Genomic DNA, 16,608 nt, shown 5'->3' with positions numbered 1-16,608 from the left:
CACTATTTGTGTTTGTAATATCTCTAACCTTTGTGTAATGTACTGCATTAGAGCCACTTCTGTCTTTTTTTTCTTCATATTGTCTGGGACTATTATTTGAACTTTGGAAAATCTGCCTCTCCCTGATGAGTGCATATCATCAGAGTTTGCTACTGTGATTTTCTTTCTGATTGGTTATGATGATTATATGTACTTTCTTGAATCTCAGCTGGCAGAGAAAGTCAACTCAAGATGCTTTGACTACAGATCTGTTGGATTTTATTTATATCCCTAGGCTTTTGAATTTGGATTTTGCTATGTAATCATTTTGTGTATAATATTGTTGATTGAAAGACTGCAAGATAATTTTTGCTCTTTGAGCTCGAGTTATGGATAGACCAGTCCACTTACCCGATGAACAAATATTAAATAAATGCTTAAATAAACAAATAGTCATCAACCATATGTAACTGGAAATAACAACTGCAGATGTAGTTAGTTTTGTCAAGTCTATATGTATAAAACATGTTTTCTTTACTTTTCTTTTTTGTGCAATTACAGTATTGTTTTGTATCGGAAATCAGATAATTTAAAAGTAAAACAATTTTATTTATTCATTCATTTGACAAATATTGTAGCCAATGTTGTTTTTTTTCCTAAAGAAGAGTATCTTCACAGCACTGGTGTGACAAATGCTATTCAAGTTTTTTTTTTTATTTTGTAGAGAGAGACTGCTTGGCCATCAGCTATCATAATGGAATGTTACTTGGCTCATTGAAAGAGTGATCAGTAGCTGAGGTTTTACTATCAGAATAACAGGCTTATTGTTAGCAGCATACCTTGAGTACTGGTAAGGGATACTGTCACTGAAGAGGTATCAGTAGCCCCTCTGGGAAAAAAACTGTGAATGAGTATGAGCACACAAAACAGCTTGGTTGTATCTCAGATACTATCAGTAAGCTGTCAATAGAGGCAATAAGCTCAAACTGAAGTAAGTGAAATCCTGGGGAGTTAATGATTGTAACTCTGTTCTGGAGCTGACAGTATACATCTTACTTGGGAGTCACAGGTGCTTGTCACAACCCAAGGCGGTAATGTGCATTTGCTCTAAACTCCTAAGACCACTCAACCTTCTTACTTATATATTTTGAAGCAGTGGTTTGGATTTGGCCTCTGTAAACTCTGCTTTCAATCCAAATGTTTAAAAAATGATAAAGCAGTATGTCAGAGAGTATCCATGCGTTGTATGATATATAATGTGTGGTTATTATAGTTTTTTTTCCTGGTGGAATATATAATCTTATGCATAACTTCTATATACTGTACTACATTTTAAATATGCAAAAATTATCCAGAAAATCCTAACTCTCCATATACTGCCAGGATTTAGGGAAAGGCATTGCAGGAAGGCATAAATCATTGAACTGCTTTAAGCTAACAGCAATAAGTTATATTTATCTTTTTGTAGAGTTTGCTGGTGAACAGGTATGCCATTCTTTATTGTATATGTAGAGGACAAGTGGCTTCCTATGCAGGAGTCTTTGAGATACTGGGAAATTTCTTGAACACAATGAACTGCAGGTTAGCATGTTTACTTAAAAAGATTATTTTACATTATTTATTTTTTTGAGAATGCCCATTGGGAAGTTCTATTTTAAGTGGTGTTCCTGGAAGCTCCAAGTCAATAAATAACAACATGAAAACTAGTTTCAGTAGGCATTATAAAATTACATACTAAAAACACCATAATTCAACAAATGTATTGTAACATAATCCTAAACATAGTAACATAAAAAATTGAAGTATACACTCGTATGTGTTACATACAATACATTTTCTAAAGCAAATATTTATACAATTTAGTACCAGTGTAGCAAATTACTAACAGCTGCAAGTAAGAATAGAAACAGCAAGGGTTATATGGGGGTGGCTTAGTAGGGAATGAAGCACTGATGCCACATACTCAGTTGCTACTGTGATAAGATTTCAGAAGAAATTTAAATGTTCCTGCACCTTTGATAGCTGATACCTCAGGTGTGAGCTTATTCCAAATTTTAACAACAGAGGTACAAAAAATTCAGTCGCCAAATTTAATTAAGTCCATCTGGAGAATGTACTATTGAAAGCTCCGTTGAGTGGCTGTCTAGTTAATAATCTTACATACAACTGGGCAGTTTGGATAGTAGAAGAGATTGTGAGCTAAGAATATTTGTGTAGAAGTGAGACAATGGTCATATTCAAGTCAAGTAAGATCACATACAGAGATATTGGTTGATATGAATATTGTTTCTAGTGGCAAAACAGGCAGTCCTGTTACATACTTCCTCCAGTTTGCTTTAAAATGGTGGGGATAATTTATTAGAGAAGAGTGACAACCATAATAGACAGGGTAAAAGGTAGGATCTAGTTGTGGAAACTCTAGCTTTATTTAACCCTGGACAGTTTGCCCAAAGTTAGTTTACTTTTTGCAATTGTACTGTATACAATGGAACTAAAATATAAATGATTTGTAAGGATAATGATAAGAATATTAGGTGTTTAAACATCTACATCTGGGATAAGATTACTTGAAGTGACATGAAGTGGGTTATCTGAAAGAGAAAGCATAGGATTAGGATACGTTTGAGAATGGACAGCTGGGGAAATTAGAATAGAAAGATATAAAATTTGCATTTGAAATATTCAAGGCATGATCAGTGCAATTTATTAATTTCTTGATTGTATGAAAGGACGACTGAAGAAGAAGTAAGAGGACATGTGAAGAGTGGAACCACAAATGGCAATTGTGGAATCATTTGCATTAAAATGCTCACAGGGGCTTGTAGTGGATCCATCTTGCATATGAGGGCTTGTTGCTGGTCTGAATTTGAGATACCTAATTATAATAGGTTCATAGGTAGATAATAGGCTATCGGCCCAAGGGCCTACGTAAGCCTAGCCAACATCTCATATCACTTATTTCTAACATGCACTTGACCATTATGGGGTGGAATCATGTCTGACAAGGCTTATTAGATCTTAGTATTGGGTGCAGGCCTACATTTGATCATCTCATTACCTTGTTTGGAAGAAGTTTTCTTTATTAATTTAAAGGAGGCTTTTACTCTGATTCTCAAGGAAGCTGGATTGGATGATAATAATTTGTACAATTATAAATCAATATTGAACTTGTCTTTTGACAGTAAGGTTCCTGAGGAGGTGGTCTATGCACAGCTTGAATCCTATTTATGAGATAATGGAACTGATGATCCATTCCAATCTATTTCCAGACCTAGGCATAGGATTGATACTGCCCTTCTTAGAGTTGTTAGTGATCTTCTTTTGGTGAGACGTCAACAATATTATTCTATCTTGGTCCTTTTAGATCTGACTTCTACATTTAACAAAATGAACTACAGCATTTTTGTTAGATTATCTGTCAAATTACTGTGGCATCTTTAGTATTGCACTTCCATGGTTTGTCTCTTACCATACTAGTCATACTCAGCAGATTGTGTCAGGAGTTAATTCCTTTCTCCTTACCCTTTAATATGTGGAGTTCCACAGGGATCTCTTTTAGTTCTGTAATTGTTTACCATGTGTGTGTTCTCCCTCTTGGAGATGTTATCCAATGTAGACTTTAAAATTTTATTCTTATGCTGATGATACACAGCCATTCTTTCTCCTTCTCTTAAGAATCTATGGCAGCCCTTAACTAACTTGCCTCAGACAAGGAATCCATTCACAGTTGCATGACAGGTAATCACTTCAAGCTCAATGACTGCAAAATAGCTGTAATGACCATTCATTCTACTGTGTGCAGCTCTTCATCTGCAGTGTTATCTCCCTATATTATTCATAGATTTCTAAGGCATGCAATCTTGGCATAATCATTGACAATAAGACTTCCTGCTATCATTTGAAGAATATTTCACTTATTAAACAACTTATTCTACCCATGGACGTATCCCATGGTGGTATATACATTGCTCTTGTTACTCCTGGACTACTGTGGTGCTCTCTACCTAGGGCTTCTGAATATAGAAATTCAGCAATTGCAACTGGTGCAGAACAATGCTGCCTGTCTACTAATGGGAGTACCTAAACACCATCATATTAAGATGGAGTTTCAGCAGTTGTATTTTTTATAAACTTCTAGTCTTGATTGACTTAGCCCTTCACAGCTTGGGTCACCTTAACCTAAAGGAACGTTTCAGCTGTTACTGGCCCATTGTGTTCTTTGTATCTTGGAATGCTTCAGATTCCATGGCCCATCTCAACACTTCTGGAGCTGATTCTTTTGCCCACCAGGGACCTTGTATGTGAAATTTCTTGACTAATTGGATGAGCTTAATCCTGAAACTTGATAGTTTCAAGTACTTACTAAAAATTTATCTCTATAACATGACTTTTGACCCCTAGATATCTGTGAAGTTTGCATCTCTATTCCTTTGTTAATTTGTGATCGATCATATGTTTAAGCACTTGAATAAACTTGAACTCTGCAAACTGACTAAGTTTGTTATTACTAATGTCGAGTGTCATATTGTTCATAAAGATGGTAAGGAGAAGTGGCCCACCACTGAGCCTTATTTTTTCCAAAAGGAACAGACCACTGTGCTGATATTACAAGGTTCCATTTCACCACTTGTGATCTATTTAGTGGGATGAGTGATATGTTGTCGATAAGTCCAAGAATAACCATTTCTTGTAAAATTTTTAATAAGTAGAAGTGGACTAACCAAAAAGAAGTTTTTGAAATGTAGAGCCATCCAGTAATTTGCTTTTACAGAAATAACTTTTTAGCTTTGATAGATACACACTGGGCAAAGCTTAAATTGCCTTCCATTGTTCCTAAATTTTTGATGATGTATCATTTTTTTATGACGTGACCATTTATTTTGTAACCATACATTTTGTACTTTTTGCCAATTCTCATAATAAAGTTTTGATCATTAATACCAGTTGTGTATTTTTTTGCAAACTGACTTAAAATAACTTTGCATCTTACATTGAAGTAATCACCAGCATACCTGGTTAAACAACACTCATTTCTCACTTTTATAGCTGGAAGAATAGTCCAAAAAGAAGTACATCCAATACAGAGTATTGTGGGAATACCAGCAGTTACCCTTATTAGGATAGACAAATAACTCCCACCACCACCACTGCCACTATTATTTGTTGCATCCTGTCGCCATGGTTTCCCTCTGAATTACTTAGCATTTGATGGCTTTAATGTGTCAGTTGTTGCTTTTTTAGAATAGTGTTGAATCTCTTAGAAAGGTCAGGATATGTAACATGTTGCTGTTATACCTCCAGTGAATGCCATGTGATTCAAAAAGCAAGGTCTCAGATTCATAATGTTCCATATGTAATAAAAGAAAGTCCCTACAGTCATTGTGATAAGCTCCGTTTTAATTTTCTCTATGATTTTGTACAAAATACTGCTTAGTCTGATGGGTATAAAATTGTTTGGTTTGATATGGCCCTACCCCTTTGTGAAATGTTACAACTACAGCCTGTCAGCATAGAAAAGGAATACGTCCATGTGCTGTCACCATACAACAGGGACATGTCCATATGCAAACCTTTTGTTTAATATTATTGACAGGGTGTCATTTAGATTATTCTTGATCCTGTATGGCGACAAATAATTTGAGTTCTAATTTTGCATGTGACATATCATTTTTGTAGTAATACCATGGATGGCTTCTCTTTTTCTGTATAACTGTTTGATATATGTCTTTATAGCTGGGGTGTTTTGGATAATTCCACAGTTCCTAATCACAGAAGGGAAAGTAAAAGAATTTCAGAGCTACAATTATTATAATTTAGGAATGCAGTCACTGCAAGCCCTTACAATGAAGGAATGGTCTGAGCAGAAATAACCATTATGGTAAAATATTCAGTCTTAATTGTCTTTCAGATAAGAAATATATTTTATCCAGGGCTTAATGGTCAAAAATGAAAAGTAATAGTTCCCAATCAGCAGAGATAATATATGACTGAGAGGATACATGAGTCACATTTGGGAATAGCAAAGTACAAATAAAGAGCAAGACTTGTGGAACACAGGAATGCTGCACTGCTGCATTCAGTCAGTCACCAATTAAAATGTTATGTGGAAACATTTGGGGATACAGATTACCTACTAAACTACTGACACCTGAAAATCAACAGAGTCAAGGAAGCACTGGATGAGGCAACAATGAAGTTTGTTATGTCCTAGGTTGTTGATATTTAAAGTGCTTGGAATTTTCAATGCATTACTCATCGTACTGATGTCTTTCTGCACTGCATTCTTGGTAGTGTTATGAAGTTTCCAAATTGTGTGGCTTGGAGAACAGTGAAAAGTGAGGTTGTTTTATTTCTGTTTTTATTTTCCCATTCTCAAAGTGTGTAGATTCATTCAGAGATAGGGAGTGTTGGAGAAGAGCTGCTACATCAGAGATACAGGGGTACAAAAGGTATCACCATTCTGGAAAAGCATTTTTTTTTAGTTCAGATGTTTTTATGCAGTGTTCTTGTGATGTGTAGACATTTTACTTTTGTTGTTTTGTATTTCAAGTTTGGGAGATGTGATATTCCATAAGAGATTACCTGGAAGGAAATTAGCAGAAACATGAATACTACTATGATAAAAATGTGCATGTCATTTGGCACGGACCTCTTTTAGTGTTATTTTGAATATACAGTGCAATGAGGATATGCCTTGTCTATAGTATCCTTGTCTTCTTTACTGTCCATCTAAATACTACAAGTATGATATGTAAGATACTTCAGTACCTAAAAGAATTTCTCACTGCTTGTTTCAAATTGTTTTGATTACTATACTCAATTAACATTTGAATATATTTATTTGATGTTCAGTACTTTATCCCAAAAATGTTTTAGCAGGTAAAATACCCCATAATAATTATATTTTCATTTAATTTTACATTCTGCAGTTTAATTTTGAAATTCTCAGTCTTTTAGAGGGCATAGATAATATATTATAGATTCTGGTACTGTGAAATTCAATACCATTTTCTGTTCATGTGTTTCTTTCTTGTCTTCTGGCTGTATATCTTATGTAAACATCAATACACCACATCTCCCAGTTAGATTTGTACTCATGAATGGAGGTATACTCTGGAACTTGGGATATGAATTTTGCATCTTTAAACCAGGTTTTATTAATGTTACAGACAGCAACATCCTTCAAGCAGAGCATAGCTTCAAAATCACCCATTTTATTCTGAACCATAGTTAGTCCAATTGATGTCACAGGTATTCCTCAGTTCCCAGAGTGCTTCCCCCTTCAATCCTAGCATAAAAAGTATTTTCATAAACTGAGGACAAAAATCAAATCCTCAGAACTGTAGAACTGTACCTAAGAGTGACTACTAGCTTCTTGCTGCAGTTCCAGACATCTAAAAGACATTCTTTTTCGGAGGTTTGGGCAAACTGTTATGTGATTTCTCTTGCATTTTTGCATTGGCTGAATATTTACTTGAATCGTAGAGTGAGGATTTCTGGGTCATTCGCACTCCTGCTTCCTGGTTGTTTTTTGCTGCTTTTTGACTTGTTGGTTCTCTATATGGCGGAAGACCAATCCTCTCCTAGCTTCAATGACACACCTTTGCTTCTTCTGGAGGAACCGGATGACACGCCGGTAACGAGAAGAGAGCTCAACCAAGTCTTGGCTCTCTTGACGCAACTAAATAACACGTTGATGAATGCTAATAGTTCCAGCAATTCCGGTATACCTTGTAATCAGCAACATGGCAAGGAGAAAGAGAAAGTAAAGGAAAGGAACGGCGAGCAACGTAAAGAAGTGACAATTAATTCGCCCTTTGGCGACCCGGTTATTGTGGACCATCCTCAGGTTTCTCCATCTGTTAATAATTTACCTGGACGAAGCAATGCTTTTCACTTGGATAATAATTTCAATTTTAAAGCCTGGACTGAGCAGCAGCCACAGTTTAAAACAGGTACTGTTAATTCTAATGTTCGCTTTGAGCAATTGGACAATAAGTTCGAGCTTTTTAAAAATAAGTTATATTCATATAAAAACACGCAGCTCGAAATCAATTATTTGAATGAATGTATAAAAGTGGAATGCGTGCCCAAAGGGCTGCGATGTTACAGATATCCTAACAACGCTCATGCAGACTCTAACTTGCATTCAAAATTGACTGAATTATTCAACAGAACTGGTGTTGAAGTGTTAAAACTTATGGTGGAAGATTATGCTTGTAAAGGAAATGTTATTTTGAATGAATTGAATACTTTGCATGAAAACATTATTAAGGATGAAAAATTTATTAGCTTCAAGAAGAAATACAATGACACATTTAGAGAGGTAGATGAACATTGCTTTAAAGTTTTGGATAGAAAAACTAAGAAGTTAGAAAGGGACTTGGCCAAATATAATGAATGTAGGGCCTACCCAGCACCAGGGTTTAAAAGGAATGTAAATACGGAAGAGACAGATAATAGGTTGAATCAGGGGCCAAATGAGGGATATGTGTATTCTGATATGCCCAGGAGGAGTGAAAGGTTAGCGCAAAAAAGAAATAATCATAACCAACAGGGTTTTCAGATACCCCAGGGCAGACCACGGGTGAAATCCAACCAATTCCAACAGAATGCCTGGGGGGAAAGGCGATAACTCATGATAGACATCTAGAGCGTAATCAAATCTTGCACTCCACAGTGGCATGTGAGGAAGGTATCTGCAGCATTATCAGTTTAAACAATTTTAAAATATACAATTACACTGACATACAAATCACGGAAACATTTTTTGAACTTTTCACAAAGGGGTTACAATTTATCCCACACAGAGCAAGTTATTTGCCCAAATTGCTAATTGAGTTAAAGCTGTTTATAAGAAATCTAAATTTAACGGTGTTTTTTAAAAATCAAACCCAGGGAGAACATTCGCTCTGTAGAAACAGTATGTTTAATCCCCCATACTCACTCCAAATTGCAGCTGTTTGAGGAACTTACTGAAAAAAGTTTAAGGGATTATTTTAGAAATAGAAATATTAAGCATCCCACTAATTTTCCTCACAGATTACAAGTGATTGTGGACAAAATTAAGGATGAAGGCATCAGGGTTATGAGGCCTGATAAAGGGGGTGGTATTGTATTAATGAAACAGTTAGAATACGACAATTATATACACAACATTCTACAGGACACAAAAACATATGAATCTATTTCATTAAATGAACTAAATATTGCACTTGAAAAAATTAAATATTATCTATATGATTTACTAATGCAAGGGTTCATTGATGAAAAAGCATATAATTTCCTGGTTGTCTCTAAACCCAAAACCCCCATTTTATTTGGCATCCCCAAAGTCCACAAGGGGTTAACTCCATTGAAATTTCGCCCTATTGTCTCCAGTGCGGGTGGAATAACTGAACCACTTAGCAAATTTGTGGATTTTCAGTTAAAAAACTATGTAGCAAAGCTAAAACACATTTGCAAGGACTCCTGGGAATTTTTAACCAGTTTAGATCAAAGTATGGAAAATTCCAGATTATGTATGGTTACGATAGATATCATCGAACTATTTCCTAGTATTCCCCATGAGCAGGGTCTTGACTGGTTTAGTGAAGCAATAAGTACGGAATCTGGCCTCAGTAATTGTATGATTAACAACATACTGGAGTTTATGAGAATAATTCTGAATAACAACTTTATATTTTTTAATGGGGAGTTCTTTAAGCAAAAAAGTGGGGTAGCCATGGGTGCCCCATGTGCTACATCTTATGCAAACATAGTTTTGAGTAAATGGGAGACACAATTCATTCATTCCACCCAATGGAGCAAATACATCAGCTTCTATAGGAGATTTTTGGACGACATTTGTATTTTATGGGCAGGCTCTGAAGCTGATTTTCATGATTTCATGAATTATTTAACCCAAACTACTAACTTCTTACGGTTTACCTATGAAATAAATTATAGGGCTTTGCACTATTTAGACATTAAGCTCACTAAAAAACCAGACAACATTGGTTTTGTTTCCCAAATTTATGGAAAAAAGACGCACTGCAATTCTTTTTTGCATTTCAACAGTGGGCACCCCTTGCATGTCAAAAAGGGTATCATCAAGGGGCAACTGGTGCGTGCCTCTAGAATGTGCAGTACACAGGAATTGTTCTTTGAAGAGGTGGGATTTCTTAGGAGCTCATTTCTTGAAAGAAGGTATTCTAATGAATTTTTCCAGGATATTCTCGATGAAGTGTTGGAAAAAAGAGATGTGTATTTTCCGCCACTTTTAGGGGTCAAAGCAGTCATTCCAAAGACACAGGATAAATTTGAGCACAATTTAAGTAGCAACTTTACATACACATATTCACAGGATGCAGCTTTTATTGAAAACACAGCAAGTAATTTTTGGCCCATTGTTTTTTTGCAAGATGAATTTGCCAACATGTTCTCTGACAAAATTTCTTTTGTCAGGAAAAGGGGTATTAACTTGAAGGGCATTTTCGAGGCCAAAACCCACCCTAATCATAATTTGTCAAACTATGCTGTGACTAAAAGGAAGGGCACTTATGCATGTGGCAGATGCCATCAATGTACATTTATTTTCAACACTGGTAATGTCACTATTCCTTCTAGAAACATCACCATTACAGCTAAGGAACATTTTTCCTGTAACTCATCCAGAGTAGTATACCTAGGGATTTGCCAGAGTTGTTTATCATTTTATGTGGGCAAAACAGAAAGGGAGTTGAAGCGTAGGATATATGAGCACATGAATGACATTAAAATAAAGAAAGAGACGAACGCCTTTGTCAAGCATTCCCAATGTTTGGAGTTTGGTTCATTCTTGTGGAATAAAGATTTTTTTCTAACAACTCGTTATTTTTTGGCAAGAACTTTTTCGAAGGTTTGGGCAAACTGTTATGTGATTTCTCTTGCATTTTTGCATTGGCTGAATATTTACTTGAATCGTAGAGTGAGGATTTCTGGGTCATTCGCACTCCTGCTTCCTGGTTGTTTTTTGCTGCTTTTTGATCTAAAAGACATTCATTTAAGCAGCCCTGATATCAGCAACATCTGCTTAAATACATGCTGATACTGCTTTTACACCCAGCTGGCAACTCCCCTAAGGTGTTGATCATACCCTTAAAACTTGGGCCTATGGAAGCCACCCACTTCAGCCTCCATACCTATGCTAAGATTTTACTATTGACACTTATGAAATTTAGCAAAGCCTCCTTCAACTCTGATTTTTTTTCTTTTTTATTTAGTGTATTTTTCATAGGTTCATAGATTCTTACTAAGCTTATGGCCAAGAAGACCATTAAGAAGCTGAGTAACATCTGCTCCTATTAATGGGAAATTAACAATGTCGTCCACTAAACAGATTTTCCCCACGCTGCACGTTAAATTTGCAATCACCCATCTAGTCATCCAGACTGGTTTTAAGGGTTGCTGGGAAAGTAGTCTGTTTCACACATAAGGGCAGCTTGTATCAGAAATGGGGAATATGTTGAGTTAGGCAATTGTCAGCCCATTTAGTAATGTTGATGTGATAATTCAGGTTTAGGTCTCAAGAAGGAGTGCTTGCTTTATCACTGGTTTTAGGTGAATGAGTTTAAAGACTATAGGGCCATTCATAGCACAGAAGGCTAAGCAGAGATCAAACCTCAAAAGTTTATTTGACACTAACTAGAAGGACAAGGCTTTAATAAATCAAAGTATTTAAGAGTATTGAGACCTGAGATCCTTTTAGTGAAGAAACATTAAAGTCTCTGTTGGGTTAGGTTCTTAGTGAGGTGCACGCCAAAGGGGCATTGTATTCAATGATGGGCTTAATAAGGGAGGAATAAAGTAGGAATGTAACGTTGTTCTAATTTGAGGAGATACCATGAAGTATGTGTTGTACAAGCTATAAGGATTTTTTAACTTCCACACTTCCACAGAGACATGGTGGTCAAAGTACAGTCTGTTGTAAACAAAGCTACCCACATTCCTGATGACTATGTCAGATTTAACTGGAACATTATCTACACAGTAAGCAGAAGTGATACCAAATTTACCAAAACAAATTATTCTGCATTTCCTGGCATTGGGGATAAGTCCATGATTAATGCACCAAGCATCTGTTTGCTCTAGCCCTTGCCGGAAAATCTGAGTAGCAGAATGGGATTTTATAACAGGTGATTTTGAACTTTCTTAACTGTTTTACGCACTGTTTGTTGGTTTGTTTTTAGATATGATGAAGCACCTTTGGTGTGAAAGCGCTCATCTGTTATATATATTCTTATTGTTTTTTACTTTTGTGAAATTAAACAAGCTTTTTATATAGTGCTGTGTTAGCTAGTTATTTCTTTTATTTGTTGATTTTATAACTGTCCCTAGTTTGCAAACATCATCAAACTTGGTTAGCCATAGTTCGCTGATATCGGCTTAGATGACAGAGAAGTATATACCAAAGTAAAGGGTGACCAGGACAAGGCTCCAGGTGACACTGCTGGTGAAGCTTTTCTGCCCAGAGTAAACATTCCAGACCATAACCATGATGTTTCTGACAAATACCCAGTTATTTATCAAGTTAACTATATGTGGGTTAATGCTGAGATGGAAGAGGCTGTCAATAATCCATACAGGAATGACAGCATCAAAGCCCTTGACAAAGTCTAGGAAGACATCATGTATTGTATGCATCTTATCATTTGCCTCAGTAGCCCTTTCAAAAAACTCAACCACATCAAGTAAGCATGATTTACCTTTTACAAAGCCCCACTGATGTGGATCCGGGGATATAAGGTTACCTATTTTGCTATTTATTAGTTCCACTATAATGCATTCCATAGCCTTGCAAATAATACTAGTGAGATTAAAATGTTTGTAATTACCTGGCTCAGCAGATTGGCAAGCTTTATATACAGACATCACAACAGCTGATCTTTGCACATCATAACAACTGGAGAGACACAGATTGCTAGATGGGTTGTAGTACTTCTCAGCAGACATTCAGGGATATTGTCAGGACCCATGGAAATGGTATTATTAATTCTGAAAAGTACCAAAAGGACAGTGATTTCAGGAGTGAAGGTGTGAAAGGAATGATGAGGGGCAGATAGCAGGGTGGGTGGGTGAATCTGGAAGAGAATTTGTTCACAAGAATATTACTTTTTGTTTTGGAATTTGAAGATGGATTTCAGATAAGAATGTTTAGTGCTGAAGAGTAAAAGTTAAAAAAGCAAACATGCAGAGAAGTTTTGTCTGTCTGGATGGCGCAAGTGGAACATAGTGGATAATGTAAAGACGTACAGAAAATGCTGATGCTATGATGTCATACTGACTCCTAATTCATTCCTCTTGTTTTGAAGTAAGTTTTAAATTCAGACTGTAAGAACATAGAAGTCGCCATGGTTTTATAGCAGTTGTTTATATGTACGACTGTTGTAGAATAGCTACTTTGTGTTGGAGATTCTGAGTTACTGTAAATGTGGCCTGGTGGATAGAAAAAGAAGTGTCACAATTAACATCCCATTTCTCCTCTTACTGTTTACTTATTCATGCTTAGCAAGATGTTTCACAGGGAAACATATATTTGTTTCTTATTTATTTAAGTTATTCAAGCATATATTTTCCATGAATCCTACTGACTGAACAAGGCAAATGCAAAAAAGTACATTATAGAATTGCCACTTAACCACATTTTTGGATGGTGAAAGGATACCAGAGTAAATTCATGCAGACATTAGAAGAGCATGCACACCCAAGACAGACAGTGACTAGAGAGTAGGGTGAACCCAGGAGATGTTGGCAGAAAATTTAACCAATGAGCCACCATGCTAACCCAACTAACAATTTTTGATAAGTCTATTGTATACACAGAGTGCCAAGATTATGCTTGAAATTCAGGAATAAGACAGCTTTGTTAAACACCTCCCTGACATAAAAAGGTGCTTAACAGTTTTGTTAGGCACCTTTCACTACTGTTAAGTATTAGTTTTGTGTTAGAGCATTAACAGCATCCAACACAGAACAGAATCCAAAGAATTTGTCCAACTTTTAAAGTTGTAAAACACTTCACTGTCACACAACAAATGTGGCAGAGTGGTGTCTAACAGATTTTAAGGCTATTTATTTTCAGATGGACACACTGCTGGCCTCTGCCTGTGTGGCAGCTTCTACACTTTTTTATTAAGTAATAGTACATCAGGGCAGGTAAAGCTTTATATGCTGGAAAGTATTATTATTGTCATTATTTGACATTTGTTTAGGTCTCTCCAATTATAACTTACTCATAATGTGTTCTTGACAATGATGTGAAGATTTACCTCTCAAGCTTCATTCCATACTCTAGGATAATTTCAGTGTCTAAAACAAATTATGATTTGGATGTGAATGAAGACTCAGTCATAATTCTCTCTCTCTCTCTCTCTATACATACATATATATATATATATATATATATATATATATATATATATATATATATATAGTGTTATAGTAGTAATGTGCTATTTATTAACCAAGGAAGCCCACGCACACAGTCCTTTTTTCAGGGACAACACATAAGCAGTGGTTGGTTATGTGATTTACTCAGAGCCCAGAAGGTAAACAGAGACTGTGGGAATCAAACCCCAAACTTCTGTAGGGTCTAATACCAGCAACACATAGTCTTAAACCTCTGAGTCAAACTATATTGTTGTTCCACAGAAACTGAAGTCATCAGTAAATATGGGCATTTTGACCCACTTAGTTTTTTTTTCATTATCCTACTTGGTACACAAAAGCTGCATTTCCCTGTCAATAAATATCCTGTTTCTTCCTGTGTAATGTTAAAGCTGCTTTGCCTAATGTACTCTTGGATTTCACAATAGCTTCAGGTTTCACGGTTTCCTTAAGAAGGCCATTCAAGCATATATAACTCTGTACACTGATTCCTTCTGTCTTCAGATTGTGCCTGTCTCTTTCCATGTGGCTAATATAGTCATGGTGTGGAGGCCTGGAAATAACCCAACTGTAGTATCCTGTACAGCTACACATCTTTTAAGGATGAGTTAGACAGAAGAAAAGCAGTTAACTAGGTTAGTTCATGACAGAGAACATATACAAATTCAACATAGACAAATAGTTTGATCTTAAGTTAAAGCAGGAAGAATCATGGAATACTGCGGCATATGTGGTAAGAAGAGAAACAGGTGTAAAAGTGTATTAAAAGAAAAACAAGTAAGCAAAGAAACCAAAATGTACTGTACAGCATAGTAAGTCTGTTTACATTATACAAAGAGTGAAACAAGTGCAATCAAAGAATAATTGCAGTCTGCAATCCATTACCTCATGATTTTACAAAAGGTGAAAGCAGACAGTTTGAAACCTTCAATTGCATAGGTACATTACTCATGTTCTAAAACTGAACTCTCAGCACAGACAGACAATTAATAAAACATATAACTCATCTGTGTGAGGTAAATTTCTGTAAGTGTATATAATTAAGATAATGCATCCTTCATTAGGCTGTATTTTGCTTGTTTAAATACAGCCATAGTAAAATGAATCATTCTAAGCAAAAATGTCAGACATTTGTAATGTATACTACAGACTAAAAAAGCTGCACGTCATAGTGCTACATTTTTACTGAATATGTCTGCTGCTCACTTACGTAATGGAATGTGGGGGTGAGAATTATCGGGACGGGAATACGAGAATAAGCACATCAGTAAAGTAAACACATAACATGCTTAGCTTCGTCTGGTTGCACAGAAACAGATGGTGTTAACCTTTTTGGTGATTGCTAATGCTGACCTAAGCAACAACAGACCACCACTTTGGAGGTCTGAGGATAATAACACTGCAAACATTTCAAAATTTCTGTTTGTGAAGGTGCTTTGAGCACAGAATATCAAAACAGATTATAAAAACAAACAACTGCATGCAGAGGGAGCAAAGACAGAGAAACAAATAAATAGATGGATAGATGGTGATTTTTTTGTCATTGGAGGACTGGTCAATTTAGTATTAGATTTGCCATCTGTCCTTGAACACAAAGCCAAATATAGCAGCTTGTGGCTATTGGCTTCAGACCCAAATATGCCTTAATTGTTTGGTCATGGCTTCAAACTGATCTTTTCTTACTAGATGCATCTCCACTAAATTAATAGATTTAATGTAATGCACTTTGCTGACCAGATTTGTTCTACTGGACACCTGGGGAGAAGAGCTTCTAAGAGATATATGCAAGTTACAAATTATAACCTTTAACATCTAGTGATTCTAGAGCTACTTACATGTCTCCCATCTCAAGAAATGTTTACCTACAATGAACTTTCTCTTACAGAGCATTACTTTACCAACCTGTGCATATTCACTCATTCATTCAACATGGTCTGCCTGAGCAAGACAGTTCTCTGGTAACTATGGAGAAATCAACTGCATTAAGCCAGGGGTCTGGGATCACAAGGTCCCCAGAACCTATGGGGGCTCTGGACGCTCTTAGGTGGATTTTTAGATAACATTTTTCATCCAGTGATTATCTGAACAAAAAACATGATCAAAGAAACAAATTTATTCTTACTTTTTGATTTTGTTTTTTCCTCCATCCATCAAGCACATCCTAACTGACCAAGGCTACACTGTAATACCTGCAGGAGAAATAACTATTAAGCCATGGGTCTG

The 16,608-nt window shown here is 36.0% G+C and overlaps 1 protein-coding gene across 2 annotated transcripts in view; it reads left to right on the top strand.

Annotated features, from left to right (window-relative positions):
- Positions 1-16,608, top strand: part of ACP4 (acid phosphatase 4) — a 451,526-nt gene that overhangs the window by 118,911 nt on the left and 316,007 nt on the right. The gene's annotated exons all lie outside the window — the stretch shown is intronic.

This window comes from Protopterus annectens, chromosome 17.part0, assembly GCF_019279795.1.
Source record: "Protopterus annectens isolate FY-2018-M chromosome 17.part0, PAN1.0, whole genome shotgun sequence".
Taxonomy (NCBI): Eukaryota; Metazoa; Chordata; order Ceratodontiformes; family Protopteridae; genus Protopterus; species Protopterus annectens.
Note: the sequence above shows the minus strand (reverse complement) of the source record. Positions and strands in the feature narration are given on the sequence as shown.